The 23983-nt window shown below is 40.5% G+C and overlaps 1 pseudogene; it reads left to right on the forward strand.

The window, feature by feature from the left end:
* The first annotated feature begins 567 nt into the window (after positions 1 to 567).
* On the forward strand, positions 568 to 23983 carry LOC139358361 (synaptic vesicle glycoprotein 2B-like; annotated as a pseudogene).

Here is a 23983-nt window from a genome sequence, read left to right on the forward strand (position 1 = left end):
ATTGTCTTCAGGGAACAGCACTGAACACATACTGTTGCTGTGATTACTATTATTTTCATTCCAGGCATGCCCTAACTTTGACAAAGTTAATTTTAATTTGATTGGGATTTGTCTCAGAAACCTTTGGTTTACACTAGGAAAGATCCCAAATTCAGAGCCAATTAATGTAAAAATCAGCCATACCGCTGTGTGTGTGCATGTGTGTGTGTGCATGTGTGTTTTAATTTTTGTGGGCTTTGAGCCATGTAGTTCTCTCTGTGAAGATATTATTTGGCATGAACTTTGAATAGAGAATTCTAAAAGAAATAAGAGGCTCCTAAAATTTATCTGAAAGTTTCTGGACTCACCGTGGATCTTGACTGTGTCATTGCATTTGACAGTCCGAGGGAAGAGATTCTCTGGTGTTTTCATAAAAGGCTGTGCTTGGGCTCTCCTTGCAGTTTACTGGGTATAGGTAATGCCAAATCATTGTTTCAAAAGATAATTTCAAAAGCAATAGATGCCACTGAAAGAGCATTGTGAACTGTGGACAGCCCCTTCATTCTGGGACAGCAACATTGGGAGAAGATGTTCTGTGAGCCCAAACAGCGTCCTCCCCTGCAGGGTGAGGGCAGAGCTGCAGGGCAGGCCCAGAACCCACTCGACACAGATGTCAGCCCTGGACCTGGTGCAGAGGAGTCAGAGGAGAAAATGTATCCAGCACCTGAATTACACTTATTTCAAAACAAAAATGCTATTAAAAATTTAAAATGAGTAATTAATATCCAGGCACAGTGGCTTACAGCTATAATCTGAGAAATTTGAGGGGCTGAGGTGGGAAGATTACTTGAACCAGGGAGTTCGACGTCAGCCTGTGAAACATAGTGAGGCATCATCTTTATTTTTGAAAATAAAAGTAAAATAAAACATAAACAATTTAGCAAAAACTACCATTGTGTCTTTCCATATCCTGTCATACTTTGGGCATTTACCCAGCCCAATGAGTCAATGAGAACCAAATTTGAAAAGAAAATTTTAGAGTTTTCAGATATCTTTATAGTTAGAAGATGTAGAAGAAAAATAATTTTATCAATTCAATATGTGCAAATATTGAGAGACAGACTCATGCCAGGAATTCAACTTGTAGGGGGCAAAACCCAAAAAAGGTTGAGGTAATGTTCCATTTGAAGGTGAGATCATTTTGAGGAGCATGTCCTGTGAGAGTTTGTTTGTGTATTAGAGGAGTTCTGTACTCATGAGGTTCTGGACATGCCAGGGGACAAATATCAGTAAACGAACATCAGAACTTGATCCTCAGCTTCCCACTGTTGCATTCTCCATGTGTCATCTCTATATTATTTCTCATGCTAGATCAGGTCTTTAGCTTGGAAATATTCTGCCTAATTAACATGTAAGTAGCTTGAAGTCTACTGAGTTAAAAACATTTATTTTCTCCTGTTTTTTCCCAGTTGTTCCATCCCACAGCACAGATAGTATATTCTCCACCATCATCATCACCTCCTAGATCTGCTGCCATGCCCTGCAAATTAAGGATTTGATTTCATGACAGAGTGGAGGTGCATCTCGATGGAACCTCGCTGAGAACCTTGGTTTTCATCCCATTTCCTCTAGAGCTCCACCAGCACCTCTGGAGTAATGGTTTCAGTGTCTTGCCCCTGCAGGGTAGGTAATACCTTAGTTCTGTAGTGCTGATGAGGGAGGTGGGTCTGAATGCATTTCAGAAGTATGGGCTCTCCCTCTCTCTTAGACAGACACTTTAGGAAAGGAAGATTTTTCTGACTGTCCCCATTCTAGGGCAAAGGGATTCAGCAGGATAAGAATGCTGGTCAAAGAAAATCTTCAGCTTAATTAAATTTAAATGAGTTTAATTGAGCAATGGATGATTCATGAATCAGGCAGCCCCCAGAATTATAGCAGATTCAAAGAGACTTTAGTTCAGCCACGTGGCTGAAGAAGATTTATAGATTTAAAAAATGATGTACAGAAATTAGAAATGAGGTACAGGAACTGCTGGATTTGCTACAGTTTCACATTTGCCTTCTTTTTAAAAAGCAGTTTGCACACTCAAGAGTGTATGAGTGGTTAAGGTATGGCTGCAGGAATTGGCCAAAACTCAACTAGTGTTACAGGTGCATACTCCTATATTAGGTTTTCAGTGTTGTCACCCTATTCAGGTAGGTTACAGTTTGTCCACCAAGACTCAAACACAGAAGTATGGAGTCCTTCTCAGGCCATATTTAATTCACTTTATCAGTGCCCTTCAGTATGTGGTTCCTGAGAATTTCACACTACAGCACGTTTACCACACTGGAATTTAAATGACCCGATACATGTTTGTAGCTTTTAATTGTAATAGACTCTATTTCATATGGCAGCCTCTGCCTCAGTTTAGCTAACATCATGGCTATGTTTCTTTCTATAAGAACTTGTTTCTCCCAAGATTACCATGTTTGTGAAAGGAATATAAATTTTTGAGACCTCCGAGTCACTAAGCCAAAGGAAAAGTCAAGTTGGAAACTGTTTGCAACACACCCACCTCCCATTCTTTCCCTAAAATGATAGCTGCTAAGGTTTTTAAAAGCTACATATTTCCTTCGAAATCTGACCGCAAGGAAAATCTCTGTGGACCAAGGACAATCAGCATCATTTCTCTGCTCATGTAAGTCAGATGCATATCTGATTGCTCTCTGTGCTCTATTGTTTCGCTAAGGCAGACTAAGGCCTCCGTGACTCTTCCTGTAAATTGTGCATTCAGTTAAAGGCTAATCAGAATCTCAAAAGAATGCAACCATTTCTCTCATACCTACCTATGATCTGGACGCTCTCTCCCCACTTCAAATTGTCCTGCCTTTCTCAGCCAAACCAATGTACATCTTACATATATTGATTAATGTCTATAAAATCAAGCTGTGCCCCACAACCTTGGGCACATGTCATCAGGACTCCCTGAGGTGGTGTCACAGGCATGTCCTTAATCTTGGAAAACTGAACTTCCTAAATCTATCGAGATTAGTCATGGATACTCCTTGGTTTACAGGATTGTTTTCTATCTCATAACTTCAATTATCTGAAACATTAAAGAATATTTGCCAAACAGCACATTCTCTTGTTTAATCTGTTATTGTTGTTGTAAAAAGAAATATGTTTATATAATTTATAATCTATGTACATTACTTCGCTGGGTAGCAGACTTATTAGTAAGACATAGAGTAATAAAAATTTCAGGTATCGATTAGAAACTTAATAGAAGCACAAATTATGCTAAATTTGTTTGCTGAAATGCTACCCATTATTTATAAGAAATAAACACACACAACAAAAAGGTTTAATTCTCAGTATTTCTACTGAGAAAAATAAGCCAAATAGATTACTGTATTCTTATAAATTCTAGAAAATAAAAACTAATCTAAAGAAATATGAAAACATCAGTAGTTTTATAAAGAAATAGTAGAAGAAGGGAAGGAAAAAAAACAAAAACTATATAGAAGAGCAAAAGGAGGCCAGGCGCAGAGGCTCATGCCTGTAATCCCAGCACTTTGTGAGGCTGAGGAAGGTGGATCATGAGGTCAGGAGATCGAGACCATCTTGGGTAACACAGTGAAACCCCCGTCTCTACAAATAAAATGCAAAAAAAAAAATTAGCCCTGTGTGGTGATGGGCGCCTATAGTCCCAGCTACTATGGAAGCTGAGGCAGGAGAATGGCAGGAACCCAGGAAGCAGAGCTTGCAGTGAGCTGAGATGGCACCACTGCATTCCAGCCTGGGCGACAGAGCGAGACTCCCTCTCAAAAAACAAATAAAAAAAGCAAGAGGAATGCTGAGGGGAGCTGACTTGTCACCTTCTTGAAAATAGAGATTTTTTTTCAACTTTTACTATTTTACAGGTTAAATATGTGAATTTTTATTATCTGTCAATGAAAACATAAAATGTATTTCAAGTGAACAACTGAAAGTTTAGACGAAAAAGGAATGACAGGCAGGAACAAATAAATATGTTAAATGTCAGGTATACCTAAACATTTATCTGTCTGAATCTTTTCTCTGTAATTTTAGGTGAATGCAGCAAAATCACACAGGTTCTCATGACAGAAAGCAGATTGTGCAAAACACACTAGGCACGTTTAGCTCTGTTCTAGCGCTGGATAAGAGAGCAATAAGGCCAGCTGTGAGGAGCACAGGCCCAGATACTAGGACTCACTCATGCCAGATAAAAGCCCTTAGACACATACAGAGCCCCTCCACGTGTGGGTTCACTTTTACATCTGTAAATGAAGAAACCACTGACTCCTAAATAACATAATTTATACACATAGTTAAACATAACTAAAAATGTGATAGTTGTTTAATGTTTATCACAGAACAATTGCACAGCTATTAGTGATGGTAGGGGTAGCACACACTATGCAGACTCCATGAAGGGCAGATTCACCATCTCCAGAGAGAATGCCAAGAACACACTGTATCTTCAAATGAACAGTCTGAGAGCTGAGGACACGGCTTTCTATTACCGTGCGAAAGGCACGCAGTGAGGGGAAGCCAGTGTCAGCCCATACAGAAACCTCCCTGCAGGAACATTGCAGGGAGAATCAGCTGCAGGGGTGCTCAGGACCCATTGACCAGAGTCAACCCCAGAGGCAGGTGCACACGGAGGCTGATTTCCTGTCAGGATGTGGGACTTCATCTTCATCTTCAGCTTCTCTAGTGAACCTCTTTAAGTTTGGAATTCTGTGCCTAATAATGTCATCTCTACATATTTTTAAAATGATTATTTTAATATGATAATCTATTCTCACATGCACAAAATACAGATTGATGCTTACAGAGATGAAAAGTCCTCAACCATGATCACCAGAATCAGAGTCCTGAGGAAACTCAGGGGTGCCTGGTGAGTCTTCTCCAATCAGACTCAGGACAGGAACTTTGGAAAGATTCCCTGACTAGAACAGTCTTTAGGGATTCTGATTACAACAATGAGAGGGGCTGGGCTAGTGTCAGTGTCATGTAGAACCTCACAGGTTTCCTGTCTGATCCTTCTCCTGCTGACACTGAAGTATGCAAATCAGAACCAGCACTAATCTGGTGATCCTTTTGTCTGCAATCCATGTTTTGTTTTGTTTTATTTCTTTTTAGTTGTTGTTCTTCCCTTTTAATTGGCTTTTCCTGTTCCCTGAAAAATAAAATGTGGTTTCTGTGGTCTAAATTCCAGGGCTCAAGCTCTTTTCCTGGAGCTCAGATGGGTCTCAAGCTGTGGCTCCTGCAGCCACATTGGGGAGACTGATGAGACTATCTTCACCCCCATTGCTCAGGACCCTACACTTTGTTGTGTTTAGACACATCTGGGAATGAAAATGACCAATGGGAACTGCAGGGGATAAGCCTGCTTGGTCAACATGAGACGTGGATGTGGAATTGATCCTGTGCTCTGCAAACTGTCATTGAGTCACCTTCTTCAGCAGTAGTGTTACAAAGTGGGTGTCAAAGTTGTCAGAATCAAAATGGAGCCACTAGTATTAAAACCCTGATGAATGAAGCTGGAGAAGGCCATGAGGGAGGGTTCTCACACTCATCCCTGATAACAAGATCTATAGTAAATAGACTGCAAAACCACAACCTTGCACAAAGGCCACCTCAACCACAAAATAATTACTTCTCCAAGTACATCTGCCCAGCAACTGCTTATCCAACCTTACACTGATGTCACCCTTGTTGTTCATCCTTCTAGCCTGGAATAGTTGTCTCAAAACTACTCATCCAACCCTCCTCATTTTTCTTTCAAAATCCTTGTCTTCCTTTACCTACCTGAATGCAACCTTGTATATTCCCATTGTGATGGCCATCCTCAAATAATCATTATTTTATTTTAGAGTCTCTTTATGTCTGTTTTTTAGGTTTAACAAGCTACAGATATACATACCACTTTTCTGAGATGTAGAGGATGACAGTTTAGGGGGATGTCTAGGGATTTACAATGTCCCTAAGATAAGTCATGAGAAAGTGGAGGCTGGAAGTCTCAGAGAGAGTTGAAGTGTGATCACCATGGAATTTCACCTACTCCAGTTCTGCTCTGACGGAATCAAGCCCACCCGGGGTTATCAATGACAATTTACCTAACCCAGAGGCAACTGATGACACTTTTAATAACATTTATAAAGGATATTTACAACACCCCTAGGTTCCTGTTGGATTGAATAACTGTAAGGTACAGCCTAGCCTGTTGTACCATAAAACATATAATTGCCCATGGAGAACAAACTTTAACATGAGATCTACTTTCTTAAAAAAATTTTAAGGTGTAAAACAGAACAGTTTATAATTAGGCTATTAAATTTTGCTAATGAGTTTTAAAATTCACATCTATATTTTGGATATTCACAATTTTTCAGATGTAAGACTCATAACTATATTCTCCCATTTTGTAGGTTGTTCTGTAGGAATTTTTTCCTTGCTTTGCAGGATCTTTCTGTTTTGATGCTGTCCCACTTGTTCAATTCTGCTTTTGTTGTCTGTGCTTTTAATGTAAAATCTAGAAAATCATTCTGAAGTATTTTGCGGGAGAGAAAATTTTACAATTGCAGGCCATTCATTTAACACTTTAACTAATTTAGAATTGCTTTTTGTATTAATTCTAACCTAAAATTATTAATTCTTTCCATGTGTACATCCAGTTTTTCTAATACCCTCTTTGGGAGGGACTATGATTTAGCCATTGTTTATTGTTGGTTTTCATGTTGAAATTAGTTTGCCATCAAGATACCAGTTTATTTTTGAGCTCTCCATATGCTTTTATGTCACTACCATCTGTTATTCATACTCAATTTTTGTAATTAATTTTGAAACTTAGAACTAAGATGACTCCACATTTATTATTGCCTTGATGCAGATATTGGGACAAAGTATTTTAATGTTTCACCATTAAATAGGATGATAGCTATGGATTTTTGTAATGACTTTTATTATTTACAAGTTATTTTCCAGTATTACTAGTTTGTTTAGAGTATTTTTATGATGGAGTTTTGCATTTTAAAATGGAATTTTCTGTGTCTGGTGAGAAGTTAATAGGATTTTTTCTTTTATTCTCTGAATTTGGCATGTCCAATTTATTGATTTGCCGATATTGAATTAGCGGTACACTTCAAAAGTAAATTTGAGTTGGTATTGGTGTATGATTCTTTTAAAGTCTTGTGGAATTTAGTTGACCATTATTGTGCAGGTGGTTTATTTATTTATATTAGGAATATTGGTCTGTAGTTTATTTTTCTGCTTCTGCCCTTGTCGGTTACTTGTAATATGATAATCGTAGCTTTACAAAAAGCATTTGAAAGGTTGGTGGCACACCGATTTTGAGAAAGAGAACAGCTGATGTTACATTTTTACATATTGTGATGTATTTTTTTATCTAACATATAACCTATCATGGAGAATATTTAATCTGTGCTTGGGAAGCATGCATATTATGCTGCTGTTGGTTGAAATGATCTGTAAATGTCTATTAGGTTACTTTGATGAATGGTATTGTTCAAGTGCACTGGCTTCTTAAGAATTTTTTTCGGGATGTTCTACACTTTATTGAAAGTAAGGTGTTGAAGTCTTCTATTTTATTATTGTTTCCTATTTATTTCTTTATAACTCTTAAAGTTCGCCTAATACAGTCATATTTCTATTTGTATAATATGAATATGCTAAAAAATAAAAATTGTTTAGCAATTTTAATAGCACAGTCACATAATAAGAAATTATATTGTCCCAAATTCTGCCGTTGCCTCTCAATTCCTCCAGGAGTCTCACATCTGCCCTGGGCTCTGCTGTCTCTTCAGGTGTCCCACCCCAGAGCTTGCTAGAGAGGAGGAGACCAGCAAAGAGGGCCTTCCCTCTCCTGATGAAAACGAGCCCAGCTCACTTTCTGTAGCTGGGAAAGAAGAGCCCCAGCCCGATTCCCAGGTGCTTCCACTTGGTGATCAAGCGTGAACACAAATGACTCACAATGGGGTTTGGGCTAAGCTGGGTTTTCCTTGTCACTATTTTTAAAGGTGATAGATACATGGACAGTTAGAGGGATATTGAGTATGAGTGGACCTGAATGACAGAAAGAGTGGATATGTATGGCAGCTTCTGATCACAGTGTCTCTTTGATTGCAGGTGCGCAGTGTGAGTTGCTGCTGGTGGAGTCTGGGGAAACTTGGTACAGCCCGTGAGGTCCCTGAGACTCTCCTGTGCAGCCTCTGGATCCACCTTCAGTAGTTACTGGATCAGCTGAATCGGCCAGGCTCCAGGGAAGGGGCTTCAGTGAGTAATACATGTAAAGTACAAAGGAAGGAAAACATACTAAGTAGACTCTGGGAAGGGCAGATTCACTATCTTCAGAAACAATGCCAAGAACTCACCGTATCCGCAAATGAACAGTCTGAGAGCCAAGTACTTGGCCCTGTATTATTGTGTGAAAGGTACCAAGGGAAGGGACATCAGTGTGAGCCCAGACACAACTTTCATGCAGGGAGAAAGAAGGAGGCTGCAGGGGGAACTCAGCACTCAAATAAGATAGGGACAGTTCCAGGCTCAGGTGAAGATGAACTGTTTTTTTGGGAGGTCTGTGATTTCTCTGAATCTAACAGTTCTCCTGGGATCCTCTCTTTATTTGTGGTTCTGCTCCTACCATTGAAGTTTCTGGGTTAGAAAACTTTGGTATTATAGAAATAAATATTCTCACATGTAGCAAAGGCAGTTTTAACTAATGGAGGCAGAAAAATGCACAGGAGGCCGGGTGAGGCTGTAGACACTGTCAGCCTGCAGTGCCAATCTTACAACGAGTGATGGAGAAGGCTGGGAAGCTGATGGGGCTTCCTAACTGCCCAGTGTTCCAAGCTAAGTCCATCAGGGCCATTGGTTCCTCCCTGAGCACAGTTGCCCACCAGGAATCCTCCATCTGCCCAGAACCAGCCACACCTTAGTATCTTTACTGTGCACAGTCATTATCTGGAAGGAGATTCAAGAATGGATGTCTTTGGCACAAACCAGGTGATGAATGTCACAGAGCAGTAGCTGGGTGCCTGCCTGGTCCATGGGACAACTTGATGTAGAAGAGATGGGTGGTGCATTCTCTGTGCCAACACACTGTTTACGAATTTTTATATAGAAACAAGGATTTTACTTGATTCTCTTACATAACATGGAAAAGCAAGAATGCAGCCTGCAAGCACTTGTAATTTTCCAGTTTACCTGAAGTTTATTGCTTCTTAATTCTGTGTAGAATCTGGGCACGGTTTTGCCTTACCTATGAGGAATTCTTCTATCTAGGCTGAAGCGACGTGTTTCTCGTGTTCTTTGGTTTCTGTCCAGGCACAGAGATCTTGAGCAGGAAAATTCTGTTTTTCCCACACACTAAGCCTCACCTCCTACAGATAAAGGATAGATTGTCCTCACTCTGAATACGAAGTAAGAGCTGTTCCTGTACAACAAATAAAAGTACATACATACATAAGATACAACTTTTATAAATTCTATAGAATATAAACTAATTTAAAGTTACATAAATAAATCAGTAGTTCACTGTGAATATTGTAGGAGAAGGGAAGGTCTAGGAAGGAGGAATTACAAAACAAGAGGATATTTTGAGAGTAAGTGACTTGTTATCTTTGTTGATAATGATGATGTCTATGACAATATTTGTAAAATTGTACTTTTCTGTGAAGATTATAATTTTTTAATTTAACGTCATTAAAGATGGTACTAATTATCACATGCTCAATTCATTAATAACAGATTTAGAAATAGATCAAATACATGAAGGGTCAGAGACTCCTGAATATATATATGAATGAGCCCTATTTCTATATTTTTAGGGAAATACTAGAATACAGCAAAATAATGACAAAATTTTATGACATGAAGGGAATTTATGCCACTATGCATATTCTATTAGTCCATTTTCACACTGCTCTAATGAAGTACCTATGGCTGAGCACTTCATATAAAGAGGTTTAAATGACTTACTGTCCTGCATGGCTGGGGAGGCCTCAGGAAACTTGCAATCATGGTGCAAGGGGAAGCAAGGCACATCTTAGATGGTGGCAGTTGGAGAGAGGAACTGCCACACATTTTTAAACCAAGCCATCAGACCTCATGAAAACTTACTATCACGAGAACAGCGTGGAGCAATCGCCTCCATGATCCAGTCAACTCTCACCAGGTTCATCCCTTGACACATGAGGGTTAAAATTTGAAAGGAGACTTTGGTAGAGACACAGCGCCAAGCCACATCACATGTCCAGCTGTGTCCTGGAGTTGGTTTAGAGATCGAGTGTGTCCTGTGAATAGGAACAGTGACACCAAGCTCACCGCATGAGTTGTAGTTTATGCCATGCAAAGGCCAAGAGATCTCAACCAACATTTAGTCTGAATGTTGTGTCTGATGGTGCCACACTCTCAGACCAAGTGAATACAGGAATGTTAATTATCTCCACTTTCGGGGTGTCCACTGGGAGCAGGGCAGGTCTCTCAGGAAAGTTCGAAATGGCTTGAGAGAGCAGGGAAGGAGACCGGCTCAGGGTTTTTATAATGGTTTGGTGCTGGAGGCAGAGTGAGGGATCCTACTCACAGGCGGGGGTTTATAAGGTTTGAAACTCCTACTGGCATCAAAAGAGGGAGTTTCTGTGATTTCTAACTGATTCACCTTGTGTGGTAAAAAAGAGATGATGGAGGAATGTGCCTAAGTTATCAGAAGTCACATACCAAACAATAGTGAGACGATTTACTCTATGTAGCAACTATAAAAATAATGAACAAAAAAGGAGATAAGTCTTCAATATGGGGAGAAAAAACCATATTTCCACTGTATTGTAGTTGCCTATTTGCTTGCACTTTTTTCCAATTAGACTGGAGAGCAGGGACCTTGTCTTTCCTCTCTATACTCACAGGACCTAGTACCATGCTCAGTGTTTGCAGAAGACTAAGTATGTAAGTGAATGAATAGAAAAATGAAAGAATGTGTTGTAATTACTTACAAATGAAGACATATTTAAAGGTTTCCAGCCTAAAAGTTTGACCAAGCTTGTTAAATATAGCCAACAGAGGAAGATGGTAATGTATGTGAAATATATTTTTAAATGTTGCATTGTTCTTTCCTATTAAATATGCAGGAGTTGGAGAGGTGCAGTGACTCCCACATGTGGCTGCACCTCATAATCGTCTAGGTGCCTTACTATCTTATTAACTGAGTTTAAAAAGAAGTGAACAAATAATACATACACTTGGTATAAAGTGAAAATTGAGTGTATTATTCCTCACTTCCATTGTACCTCCCTGGAAACAACCATTTCTATCAGTTTCTTGTGTAGCTCTCCAGATATATTTGGAAGCATATGTATCCATACATTTTCTTACCTGAATGAGCCTGTGTTATAAACTCTATGTTGCATCTTGATTTTTTAACTTAACAATATGTCTTAAAGATTATTCCATATTAACACATATAGATCTACCTCATTTACTATGATGACCACATGGTATTCCGTTATATGGCATCTATTACATATGTATGTAGGTAGTAATCCATTGTTGTTACAAGCAGTGTTGCAATGAAGATCAGTGAATGTATCTCTTTGAATACATGGACAAGTATGTGTAGGATAAATTCCTAGAGGTGGTATTCCTAGGTCAAAGAGAATGTGCATTTCAAATTTTGCAAAATTGCTCCCCAAAGAGGCTGTATGGATTATATTCTACCAATAGTATGAATAAAAGTACCTATTTCCCCACATTTTTGTTGGGAAAATTTAAAAAAAATAAAGATTCTCAGACCGTCACAATTCTATGGCTTCCAAAACTTCTAGGACCAGTCCAGGGACCTGCTTGATTTAAAAGTATCTCAGAAAGTGAGATGTTATCAATATTTAAATTTCACACTATTTCACATTTCTGTGATTCTGACTCAGAAGGTCTGTGGACCTTCCTTTGAAGACCACCAGGTTGGTGCATAGCACTCCGTATGCACCTACACTAGACACTGGCTTCCAGATCCTGAAGCCCTTCCCCACTAATAAACAAACAGCTAAGAAGTGGGGAAGTAGTCCGGGTTGAAAATAATGCTCTGGCACCTTTTGCTTGCAGATCTCCTTTTTCTGCCTTGCTGTGTTTTCCATTTTGGTCTTAAGTCTCTTTTCTTCTCAGATGAATCACTCAGAGCTCAACCTCTTCCCACAGGTTCACAAGAATGTACTTTAAACATGTACTCTTTGAGGACACATTCTTTGACGAGTGCTATTTTGAAGATGTAACATCAACAGATACCTACTTCAAAAATTGTACCATTGAATCAGCCATCTTTTTTGTAACACAGGTAGGTAAGAAGATTAACAGACTGAATAGACTGTAACAAGAGACAACTAGTGTTGTCCAAGAATCAAAATGCTCAGGCATGAACTTCAGGAGTAGGAAAGTATTCATAGATACAAATGCCAAGCCTTGGTGGGGAAATGGATTTTAGCCCCAGGCATGGCACAAATTAGGCGCACAGCCTTTGCTAAGACATTTAATTTATCTGTGTCTCAGTTTTATCACAAATGAAATGGAAACAAAAGTTCTAGCCAAATATCCTCATCTCAGTGAGGCTGATGCTATACGCGAAGGGTCTTTGGTACGAACGAAGGATGACACAAATAACAACTAGCATTCCAGGAGGGCTGCATTTTATGCAGGAATGCATGCATTCTTGAAGACCTTGCATAATTTGAAACTTGCAAAATGCAAGACTCATGTTCTCACAATAATAAATGAAAGGGGAAAATTACATCTGTTCATATTTTGTGCATAAAGTGAAATACGAAGACTATTTTAAAATCATACTATTCCAGATTTCTGTGATTTAAAAAGTCACAAAATTCTACCACTTCACCGCTTCTTGTTACTTTTACTACCCTCATTATAAATTAATAACATACCAAGTGAAGTTGGGGTATAAGGAAACCAACTGAGCTTCATTAGGGGGCTTTACCTACATTGTCTCAATGGAGAAATGTACTATTTTTTATCCTTCTTTTATAGCTAAGGAAACCAAGTTAAGGAAATTAAGACTTAAGCAACTTGCTCAAGGCCATGGTTAGCAAGTGGAGGGAGTTTGGATTCATTCCTCAGTGGTTTGGCTGTAAAACCTGCAATCTTTCCACAGAACTACTTGCATTATGTCCAGATCTATGCTTTATTTTTGGCATCAGCAGCAAGGGATAGTTTATATAAGAACATCTTTTTCCTCTATGATATCAGCCTCAAGAGCTTCAATATCTGGTCTCTAAATATTCTGGACTCTCTTAATAATTCATTCTGGCACTTACCTTCCTGAATTTCCTTTTAGACTGAACTTGAAACAATGATGAGTTCCAGAAGTTTCCTAAGTGTCATTAAAAACTGGCATATCATTTTATGATTTCAAGTTTGAATGATGCCTCCTCATTTGAATACTCTGATCATGGAGATTCTTGCAAACACATGTAGTCAGGAAATGTCAGAGCTGGGAGAAGCAGTGGAGATGATCAGGTGTACTCTTCCAATTTTGTAGATATTTTAGGTAGAGCCTCAGGGAGGTTAAAGAGGGTCAACAGCAGGGCCAGTTCCCCAAATGCAGGTTTCTGGGGATCCTGTTTAGGACTTCCTCTGTCAGAACAGCTGATCTTAGAAGGTGTCAGAAGACTTGCAAACTGGTTCTAATGCCAATGGCTTTTATTTTTTAAGAATGTTCAGGTTTTGGCACAGACCACAGCAGGGGCTCTGGAGTGATTGGCTCCATCTGGAACCAACTCTCTTGTGTTCTGCTTCCCTATGCCAGGTAGCCTCCAAGGAGAGGCCTAGCTGTCATGGTCCTCAGTGTCTCAGTGTCACTTGATTAGTACAAACAGGACTGTTATCCAGCTGGAGAGTTTTTTTTTTTTTTTTTTTTTAAAGACGAAGTCTCCCTCTTTTGCCCAGGCTGGAGTGCAGTGGCATGACCATGGCTCAATGTAGCCTTGACCTCCTGGGCTCAAGTGATCCTCCTGCCTCAGGTGCCAGAGTATCTGGGACTACAGGCACATACCACCCCACCTAGCTAATTTAAAAGAAAAATTTATTTATTTATTTATTTAATGTAGAGATAAGATCTCACTATGTTGTCCAGGCTGGTCCTGAACTCCTGAGCTCAAGTGATCCTCCTACCTCGGCCTCCTAAAGTGCTTGTATTACAAATGCGAGCCACTACACCTGGCTGAGAGGGTGCATTTTTAAGTCTCTCAGTGTTAGTTTAATTCCCCCTTGCTTTTAGGAACTTGAACAGGTCATTACATTTTTGAAAGTTTCTCTATTCATCCATACCTTGATGACATGACCACATATTACCTTGACTCTGAGGCTGTCTGACTGGCAAAGGCTACCACAGCCTGCCTACAGGAGGGGGCAGACTTCATCCCTGCCTCTGCCTTTCTCTCTCCAGCTCCCTTGCACTTACATGAACCAAAAGTTTCCTTCTCTCCCTAGACCTCTACGAGCATAAGTTCATCAACTGTCGCTTTATCAACTCCACCTTTCTGGAGCAGAAGGAGGGCTGCCACATGGACTTGGAGCAAGATAATGACTTCCTGATTTACCTCGTCAGCTTCCTGGGCAAGCCTGTCTGTCTTACCCGGAAGCATCATTTCTGCCCTGCTCATGGATAGAATCGGAAGGCTCAAGATGATTGGTCAGTTGTCAGCGGGGTCACTTCTGGGCTCCAACGCACTGGGGTAGTGACTTTCAAGTGTATTAAAGCAGGGAAATTTTCCCTTTTATTAAGTAATTATTGCACAATAAACCCAACAAGTAAGATCGCACATGGAGCTATAGAGCCAAGGATGCGTGCCTGTAGAAAACTCCAGAGCTCCTTGGAAATAGTCAAGAATCTTTGGTCTAGGCGAGGGATTTTTGTTCATTTCCTGACAGAGAAATTCTGTGACAGTCATTTAATCTATTAGCACTTCAATAAGGGTAGTAATAATATCCACCCTGTCTCTTCATCAGATTATTGTCAGAAAAATATATACAATGGTCCTGGATGATGGTTTGATGTTTGAAGGTAAACTGTATTACTTTTATTATTTAATAGCAATACCACTTTAGGCTTTGGAGTTGGACAGAGCCATGTTGAAGACATCATCGAAAGGCCGTTTGACCTTGAATGTGTTCCTTTGCTTCTCTGGACCTCAGTTTCCTTATTTATAAGAGAACGATTTCCACATCTAGCTGGTAGGGTATTGTGAGAATTGAACATGAGGTACCTGTAATACTTGGCACATTGTAGGTTCTCAAAAATGGTAGCTATATTCATGTATGCCTTGCCTCTTTCCATCGGGACTTGCAACAATTTGTTACAGAAATACATGCTATGAATGGTAAACAAGAAGCAAAATGTACACATTGAGGACCAGGGAAAATGTAAATTAGAATATGAGTCAAGGCCAAGGGTGGGGAAGTGGACAACATGTTATTAATAAACATGCCATTAGGGACCTGCCTTAGGGAGGTCGTTGATTAGGAAAGTTAATACGAAGATTCCTAGCAGCAATGTGCAAAACGAAACAAAATAAATCATAAAGTCATTTTGTTGGAGAAGAGGAAATTGATCAGGTCTTCATGGAAAGGAATTCTTTTCCTGGCATTTGGCTCATACTGAATATCACTATTATAAATAGTAGCATGCATATGCAGCATGGTGAGCATGAGAAGTGCCTGTGACTTCAGCTTTTTAATCTCGTGGTGAGGGTGGAGTCATCTCTTAGGTATGGCAGACTTCATGTTCTCCTCTCTTAGAGGGAGTGCCTGGTTAGTCCTGAGGCCCTATGGAGGAAAGGACAATGGCTTACTCATTTCCGTGACCCCTGTGTCCAGCGCAGTGCCTGCAGTAGAGCTGACACTCAGCAATGCTGCTGAACTGACCAGAACAGATGAAGATGGCCTCTTTCCTAGGTTAGCTCCAAACACCAAGCTTTCAGCAGAAGACACTACAGGTTGTCATCTTAAAAAAAAATTTTGGCTGGTAGTCAGGTGGCTCCATCTCTGCCAAGATTAGCTTTATGTGTTGACCCAAGTCAACTTCTTTGAGCTTCCTTGAGCTTCCATTTCCATTGTTAAAATAATACCTCTGTTTGCCTCAATGAGATAGGGGTATGAGAGCAGATGTGACACTTCTGCCATTTGTCACCAGCCTTATGAGTCCCAGAGTTTACCAGTGGAGTCTCTGGTCTGTTCATGAAGCAGCTGAGGAAGTTTTGGGGGAGGCAGGGTTATAAGGATGGGGTGGGTGCCCATGTCGACGAGAACGTCCCACCACCTAACGACCTGCCACATGTTCCCTCATGGAAGTAGACTGAGGGCGGTGTGGCTGGGCACAGGGGCAGGCGGAATGGTGAGACAGCAGACATCCTTTCCCTCACCACTGAAGCCCTTCTTATAGTGAATACATCACAGATCAAAACAATTCCTATAATGCTAAATAAAGGCATGCTCTCCAATGAGAGATCTAGAACTAATATTTAATCATTCTTTATAGCCTACTCTCTTGTGAATGTCTCTGTTTTGTTTCTGAGCTAGAGGCAAGCTTGTTAAGAGCTCAGACAGGGCCTTCTTTGACTCTCTGCCCTTCAGTCTTTAGTAAAAGGCCTGACGTGCAGTGGGTCGACTGTGATATTGGCAGTGCATGGTAAAGATGAGGTGCTCAATTAATACCTATTTCACTGGGATATGGGATGTGGGGGAACCACTTTGAAATAGCCCTATCCCCAGCTAGAAAATCTGCAAGCACATTTTTGTTCTGCTTAATCTGCTGGGCTCTTCGTAGTGTACAAGTCATTTCTTGTTATCAGTGGAGTAGAAGTTTTCCTGATTAGGCTGTTACCCACTCATTTATTCATTCAGTAACATTTATTTATACAGTACTTATTCTCTCAAGGCTGGGTGGGAGGCAATGGGAATGCAACAGTAATTGAAACAGACAATATCCCTGTGCTTATGGCGCAAATGATCTGTTGGGAGAGGCAGACTTCAACTAGAAATTTCATTTACCTCAACACTATGACATGCTTATTATTACTGAATATTATTAATGTTGAACATGTGTTCAATATTAACGCATTGAACCCTCACGATAACGCTATGAGGTAGGCACTAATTTAATCAACACTTTAGAGATGGTGACAGTGAAACAGCTCACAGAAAGGTGAAGCAACTCACTCATGGTCACACAGGTAGTACGTAAGCTGGCATTTGCACCCAAGCCTCCCAATTACAAGAGGAATAAGAATTATAGAAGTGGAAGTACACTGAGCCCTGGGGACTTATAGTAGGAACATCTAACGGAGTTGAAGGATCAGGGAAGGCCTCCCTGAGTATTAGCTGATTTGTCAGATGATCATGTTTTGTGGTTATCAAGTGTTTGCCAGCATTTACTGTAAGCCAAGCCCCGTGGCTGGCCCCTCTGAGGGATGTATGGATGTACAGGGTATTGTCTACAGAGCACTTGGGGTCCTAGGCATACCAGTTTCCCCTGTTCTAGTTCTCTCCTAGCTTTTGGAAAAAGGTTACCAGGCACCTGCTCACAGCCCTACCGCTTCCCAGAGTGGGCAGGATCCAGTTGGGCAGTTATCATTTCCTAGTTCATCAGCAAGGATTGGCACTAGTCTTGCAGCCCCAGGTCTGAGGGTGACACTCCGGGCTGAGGCCCATCCCTGGGGAGGCGTTTCTTATTGAGGCCAGGTCGGTCTCCGGCTTCTTGCCAACTGGAATACCTTCCTCCCTCAGGGTCCTGGTGCCTGGTGGGGCACTCGTGCCCTGTGTTCCGATTGGTTGTTTGAGACCTGCTTCCTTCCCACCTTTCTGTTCACCCTATTTCCACCTCATCACCAGTCACTTTCCTGGGCTGCAACCTGTTTTGCCATGTTCTGCATCCACCTTGGACTTGGAGTTTGCATACCAAGTTCCTCCAGGCTGAACTTACTGGATTTGGGCAGGCTTTGACAGTCTTCTTTGGATGGGATCTCCTATTAGCTCTATAAGGGCTGTGCTGCTCATTTTCTGTTCACTCCCATCCCCACCCCAGAGATCTGAGCTGCACTTCTCCACGCTGCTGGGACCCCTGCGAGGCTAACCTCGTGGACTGCATACTTAGATTCCCGGAGGGGAAAAGGGATTCACCCCAGATAGTTCTAGTAAGGAAACCTTACTCATAGGGCTTTTAGAGGTGTGGGCAGGGTTGTGGAAACAAATAAGGCAGGTGAGGCACCCAGACACTAGCAAAAGTGAGAAGCAGTTACCACCTCTATGGCTATGAGTACAAGGGGGAGCAGTTGCACTCACAGAGCCCTGTGGGGGCTGGAACCATGGAACAAGAGCTACCTGGGAGGAACTGGGGTCTCGGAGGAATGCAGCCATTGCCAGAAAAGGCCTTCTACCCCAGGGGAGGAGTTGGGAATAGGTACTCCAGCCACTTTCCCCTCCCAACTGATAAGAAAGTCCATGGGGTTAGTAAGTAGAGAGTATTGTTCACAGAGCACATGTATAGAGTACAGAGTATAGAGTAGGGCTGAAAAGGGCAGGTCAGATCTCTGGGGTGGGGATTCTGGTAAATTCAGAATAGCACCGCCTTTCTTCAGGTTTCCCTTCAGTAGCCCATGTACAGGTGTGTTCTCACCAGGTTATAAGTTTCATAAAAATGGATTTTTTAAAATTATGTTTTTATTTTCAATGGATAAATTATAATTGTGTATTTTTACGGGGTACAATGTGATATTTTGATGCATATATACGAGGTGGAATGATTAAGCCAAGCTAATTAACATATCCATCACCACACATATATATGTTTTGTGGTGAGAATATTTGAAATTTACTCTCAGCAATTTTGAAATATACAATACATTTTTAGTAACTGTAGTCACCATGCTATGTAGTAGATCTTGAAAAGTGAGATGATGTTTCTGTGTCTGGCTTACCCCATGGACTGTATCTAGCATCCTGCCTTCCAGGTTCATCCATGTTGTCCTAAATGGCAGAATTCCTTTCTCTTCTCTTCCCTTCTCTTCCCTTCTCTTCCCTTCTCTTCTCTTCTCTTCTCTTCTCTTTTCCTACCTTCCTCTCTCTCCCTTTCTTCGTTCCCTCCTTCCTTCCTTCTTTCCTTCCTTCCTTTCTTCCCTCCCTCCTTCTTTCCTTCTTTTTCTCTTTTTTTTTTTGATAGCGTCTTGCTCTGTCACCAGGTTGGAGTGCAGTGGCGCCATCTCGGCTCACTGTAACCTCTGCCTCCCTGCTTCGAATAATTATCATGCCTCAGCCTCCCAAGTAGCTGGGATTACAGGTGTGCACCACCGAGTCTGGCTACTTTTTGTATTTTTCATAGAAACAGGGTTTCACCATGTTGGTCAGGCTGGTCTCGAACTCCTGACCTCAAGTGATCCACCCACCTTGGCCTCCTGAAGTGCTGGGATTACAGGATTGAGCCACTGTGACTGCCAGAATTCCTTTCTTTTTAATGTCTGAATAGTATCCCATTGTGTATGTAAACCACATTTTCTTTATCCAGTCATCTATGGCCACTTAGGTTGACTACATATTTTGACTATTGTGAATAATGCTGCATTGAACAAGAGGCACAAATCTCTTTGACATCCTGGTTTCAAATCAAGACTGACGTTTTGTTTTTGTTTTTTGACTGATACTGATGTAGCTCAAGCACCTAGAACAATGTCTGGTACATAATAGATTCTCAACAAATGCCCCTATCTGCCCTGTCCCATCATTCTGAGCTGGGCAGCACCTTAGTGTGGTGACTTCAGAAGCCTTTCTAAGTCTGGTGATCTGACCCATGCAGAGGGCTCTAATGCCATGGCTGGGGTGCCATGGGAGGGTTCCAGCTGTGCTCTCTCTGTGTGGAGGATGAACCTAATACTTCAGGTAGCCTTGGCTTCAGGTGTACCAGTGAGGCTGGGAGATGGGATGAGAACTGTGAGTGATAGCCGTGTGCAAGACACAGGCCTCATGTTTCTTTTTGACCTTGAACTCCCTCTGTAGGTGGCTCCATGTTAATCTCTGCAGTCTGCTGCTCCTTCCTGTTTTTTGGCAACAGCCAGTCTGCGATGGTCAGCTGGCAGTGCCTGTTCTGTGGGACAAGCATTGCAGCCTGGAATGCTCTGGATGTGATCACAGTGGAGCTGTATCCCACCAACCAGAGGTCAGTTCTTCCATGGGCTTTCCTCAGGGACTGGTTTGGGTTTCTTTGGTCAGAAGTCTACCTGCTCCCTGAATCTCATGCTGTGCATGGCCATCGTGGTCTTTCTGCTGTTCCATGAAACAAACGTCTCTTACGTTGAGCTTCTCCTGCATGGGGGACGGCATAGACCTGAAAGTTGGCAGGCTAGGGCTTGATAAGGTTGGAAGGATGGCAAGAAGCAAAGGATGGGAGCAGACTATGTCCAGGAGAAGGAAATAAGAGTGAAAAGTTGGCAAAACCATATGTGTCATGTAATCCATAAGAGAGAACAGACCTGCCAATGGGAGATAAGGCAAAAAAGTGAAGAACTGAAATAGCACAGGGGCAGGGAGGTAAATAAAGCTCAGGAGGCAGCATGAAGTCCAGGGAATCTGCAGAGAATGTGGCAGGGAGGCCCAGGGGTCACTTTTATTTTGCACAGGTCATATATGGGAAGAGGCCTGATTTAAAGGCATAGGGTGAAAGTCATTACTTAGTAATTGTTTTTCTTTGTGGAGGGGAAATTGTGAATTTTAAGGAAAGAAGATAAGAGGCCTTGTGTTCAAAAAGGAATGTGAAATGGTAAGGAAGGTGTGTAAATGAAATTCTGCAAAAACCTGAGTGATATTTCCAAAATTGGTGACAGAGCTGTTGGGATATAGATAACTAAGGAAGAGCACAATGTGTCATATTTGGAGCCCCTCTCATTTGAGTCAAAGAACTGCTAAGTTTTACACAAAATAACAGGAGGACAAATGATTATTATTTGAATATGATGTGATTTTACATCTAGGAAACCTAAGAGAATTAACTAATGAGACTACTAGAGAGAAAAAGACAATTTGGTCAGGTGGTCAGTAAGAAAACTAAATTATGTGTAGGTTTTAAAATATATTGAAAAAGTTAAAGATGCAATTCAAATCCATTTAATAACAGCAGATATCATAAAATAATTAGGGATCAACTTGACAAGTGAAACATTTAAATGAAGAAAACCATAAAGCTTTACTAAGAGATATTTTAAAAAGACACATAAGAGAAGATAAATATATGCCAGCTTGGTGACTTGGGAGGCCGAGACAAAAGGATTGCTTGAAGGCAGGAGTTTGAGATCAGCCTGGGCAATATAGTGAGATCCCATCTCTACAAAATATATTAGAAAATTAGCTAGGTATAGTGTCATGTGCCTGTAGTCCTAACTACTCAGGAGGCTGATGGGAAGAGCTGCTAGAGCCCTGGGGGTTCAAGGTTATAGTGAGCTAGGATCACAACACTGCACACCAGTCTTGGTGACAGAGACAGACCCTGTCTCAGAAAATGTATATATTTATGGATTATGTATTTATATATAATTATGATAATATATATAATTAATAGCACATAATTAGTATATTTTTATTATATATAGATAAATTAGTTATATTTTTATTATATATATTTATGCTTTTATAAATATATATATTTTATTATATATATAAATTAGTATGTTTATATAAATATAAATAAATGTATATATATTTAAGAGACAAGATATACTTAATTTTGGATAAGAAGATTCAATCTTACAAAAATGTCAAATTGTATTTAGATTTTTTCTAACATAAAAGAGTTCATTCAAAATTCAACAAGTTTTTTTTCCCCCCCGGGAACTTGAAAAAAGTTTATTTTAAAAAGTACATATGTTAAAAGATCCAAGAAAATACAAAAACAAAAATACTAAGACAAACGAAAAAGACTGGGTTGGTGATTATAAAGCTACAGTGTGATACAGTTATAGACAAAAATGAAAGAAGAGTTTTAAGTACAAAAATATACCCACTTTCTTAATACACTTGTGGTATGAGAAAGAAACATTTGATTTCACTTGGGGAGAGGTAGTATTGGGAATATTGCCTCTGCATACAGATGGGGTCATGAAAGAATAAATGATTAGTAATAGTTCTCACTGGAAAGTGGGATTGAAAGATCATAATTAGGATTAGGTTTTGCTGTGGCTGACAGAAACCTCAAATACATTGCTGTGGTCTTGAGAAGGTTAAGCATTGCATTTTTTCTTTCCTGAAAAAGTCTAGAGTGGGTAGTGCAGGCTCTTTCTATCTCATTGCTTTTCATTGCATGGACTCACCATGGTCCAAAATGAAACCATCTGTGTTCCATCATGAAGCAGGGTAGAAGGAAAAGAATGAAGGGGAACAGAGCAAAAGGCCCACCCATAATGTCCCTTAAGGAAGCTCCTTGGAAACTGCCGCCACTTTCACTTACATCCCATTGACCAAAACTAAGTCACATGGCCATTCTCAGCAGCAAATGAGTCTGGGAAATGTAGTCCTACATTTGGGGAAACGCTACTTGGGGGCAACTGGCAGTCTCTGCTTCAGGAGGGTTGAGAATGTTAACAGGGGGAACACTTACATTTTCTGCTTTGCATACTTCTTCATCCTTTCAAGATTTCCATAGTAAGCATGTAGTACCAGTAAAAAAATTTTAAATAGATATCTTTGAAAAAAAAAAAAGGAAAAAAGAAAAACCTTTGAAGAAAATACTTCAAAATGTTAACAGAGGTGATTGTCTCTCGGTGAAGAGGTTAGATATCCATTCATCTTTATATTATTCTGTATTTACAAATTTGACTACAATGAGAATGTGTTATTTTTATATTTAGGAAAAAAAAATTCCCTTGTACCCCTCTTCCCCCTGCAATAAGGAAAAGAAAGATTCCAGTCCTGTTCATCTAATGAGGTTCAGAATGTCAGAATTATTTCCATTCTTCTTCTTTTACAGAGCAACAGCCTTCAGCATTCTCAATGGATTATGCAAATTTGGCATCATCCTGGGAAACACCATATTTGCTTATTTTGTTGGGATAACCAAAGTGGTCCCCATCCTTCTGGCTTCTGCTTCTCTGGTTGGGGGTGGCATGATTGCCCTTCGACTGCCAGACACTCGAGAACAGGTCCTGATGTGAACCACCTATGGGAAAAGGAAAGATCAAGAGAATCTTGTCCAGGACACTAAAATGCATCCACACTTCCTGCCTATCACGGTCCAGAGGGCACCTCGGATAACACGCAAGGAGAAGTTGACTTTGTGACCCCTAGTTTAGGACCTACTTCAGCTGTCAATATGTTTGTAACTCAGGTGACTGTTTTGGGGGTGCCCTGAGCCACCCTTAGAATCATAGAGCTGCGTGTTTAACTTCAGGTCTTCCCAGTCCAAGGCAGGGAGAGGATTCTCCAGTGAGTGCACACACTATGCGAGGAGTAAGCATTTCTCTAAGTCAAGTGCAAGGACTTACTTGCATTTCAAAAGGAATTAGAAGGTAAGAAATACCCAAACTCCTCCATGAAGCTCCTTGGAGCCCAACAATTTAACAAATCAACTTGGCTGGAAGTTAGAGTCATTATATGAAGATTGGGCTTGAAGTACAGGATACATATATTTTTGCATTTAAAAGTATCACCTATCATATTTTCCACTCGAATAGCATTGAGAATACTCTGATCTGGAAAGCCAAATATTTGAGCAACATCTATAGAGATCTACTTTTCTCCTAAGTCTCCTAGGCTTTCCATGATAATTAGGTGATACATTTAAGAAGGATATTTATTTCTGTTTTGCTCTATTCAAAGAAATTGAATGGGTTAGGTATTCTGTAAACTAAGTTTGTATATAACTTTATTTGGGTTTAATTTCCACAACTGGTATCTGCAAATATTGCCAGCATTTTAGCCATATTTTGGGAGAACTTGGTGT

Source organism: Macaca nemestrina, chromosome 15 (genome assembly GCF_043159975.1).
Source record: "Macaca nemestrina isolate mMacNem1 chromosome 15, mMacNem.hap1, whole genome shotgun sequence".
NCBI classification, from domain to species: Eukaryota; Metazoa; Chordata; class Mammalia; order Primates; family Cercopithecidae; genus Macaca; species Macaca nemestrina.